The 1,730-nt window shown below is 47.2% G+C and overlaps 1 non-coding gene across 1 annotated transcript; it reads left to right on the forward strand.

Moving 5' to 3' along the window:
• Window positions 1-193: 193 nt before the first annotated feature.
• trnaq-cug (transfer RNA glutamine (anticodon CUG)) lies at window positions 194-265 on the forward strand. Its single transcript has one exon. It is a non-coding gene; the product is annotated as a tRNA-Gln (tRNA).
• Window positions 266-1,730: the final 1,465 nt, after the last annotated feature.

The following is a 1,730-nucleotide window of genomic DNA, read 5'->3' on the forward strand; positions in this document are numbered from 1 at the left end:
AATAGCTCAGTTGGGAGAGCGTTAGACTGAAGATCTGAAGTTCCCTGGTGCGATCCCGGGTTTCGGCAGAGGGGAGCATGGAGTGCTTTTTGGACACCATTCAGATGCTCGCGGGTCAGTTGCTTTTCTCAGCACCTCCTTCTGAGTCATTTCTACACTGCAAACAGAAGGGTAGACGCCCCTGCTGCCTCTTGGTTCCATGGTGTAATGGTTAGCACTCTGGACTCTGAATCCAGCGATCTGAGTTCAAATCTTGGTGGAACCTGCCAAATTTTGACTGGCAGTGCTTGGCAAAGAGGAACCTACGTCACAACCTTCTCTGTCGCAGTGTGTCTTGAAAGGGAGTTATACAGTGGCTTCCTTTAACCATGCACCTGTGATGAATCTGACATGGTGAGTGTTCCCAAGGAATCTAGAACACACATTAAACTGAACAGGAACAAGTATGCTTGCGGCCATACCACCCTGATTGTGATAGTGAGTTGCTGGTGTACAGGAAGTGTTTGGCTGCAGTTGGTGAGAAAGGCTCACCAGACCTCTTTGTGTTTGTTTTGTGGTGACTGATACAGCAATGGTGGGGGAAGCACGGCGGAGGAATGACAATGGACTGGATAAAGGACAAGGAAATGGTAACGAAAAAGATAAAGAAACAAGGAGGGAGAGTGTGAAAAGGGTGTATTTAAAAGAAGTGACGGTGACTGTGGATGTGGCGCACGTGAAAGACGCGAGGGCTGCAGATATCATCAAAGCAGTGACGCAGCAAATCGGGGATGAGAGGATTCTGACAGTTAAACCCAAACAAGCAAAGGAGTACGAGATAACATTGGAACATGAAGATGACAGAGCTTTTAATAGATGGATTGATTATCAAGGGAGAGAACTGCGAACTGAAAAGATTACAGAACAGAGACTACGTTGTCTCCTTCATGCATCTGCCCGTCTACCTCGCTGACGAAGAGATTTTAAATAAACTGGAGGGATGGGGAGTTTCCCCAATTTCAAAAATAAAGCGGCGTTTTTATCCGGGCACCCTCATTGAGGACGGGATGAGATATGTAAAGACACGGTTCCCGAAGGAGGTGGCCTCCCTCCCTTACAGCACGAAAATAGAAACGGCAGAAGGTCCACAATACTTTCAGGTGATGCACAGCCATCAGGTGAAGACCTGTCGGCTGTGCATGAGCGCAGACCATGTGGTGAAGGATTGCCCGGAGTTCAAGTGCTTTAAATGTGAGGAGAGGGGGCACTTTTTGAGGAACTGCAACGCCGTGACGTGCCCGGATTGCAATTTGGTTTTAAATAAGTGTGAGTGTTGGATGGAGGGCGAGGAGAAGGAGGAAGAGCAGCAGGTGGGCGGGCGGGTGCATGAACCAGACAACAAGCAGTGAGAGGACGAAACAAGAGTACGAGGCGAAGGACCAGAATCAAATAACAATACAGAACAACAGAAAGAGTGTAACGAACAGGACATACAAACACAACAGCACGGGGGGTTTTGGACACAGATGGTTTTGACTGACAGCTTGCAAAGTGCTTTGGATACTGTGGAACTGGACGATCAAAGGAATAAAGAATTGAGCGATGCACAACATGGGTAGAAAAAAGGTTGAAAAAATGTTTTTTAGATTTTTTTATGGGAAGGGAAGCCCCCCAGAGGGGGAAGGGGGTTTGGGTCTAATGGATATTGAGCAAAGGAAGAACAGCCTAAGAGTGAAAATAATAAAAACGTA

This window comes from Sinocyclocheilus rhinocerous, unplaced genomic scaffold (genome assembly GCF_001515625.1).
Source record: "Sinocyclocheilus rhinocerous isolate Xijiao unplaced genomic scaffold, SAMN03320098_v1.1 scaffold3868, whole genome shotgun sequence".
Classification (NCBI taxonomy): Eukaryota; Metazoa; Chordata; class Actinopteri; order Cypriniformes; family Cyprinidae; genus Sinocyclocheilus; species Sinocyclocheilus rhinocerous.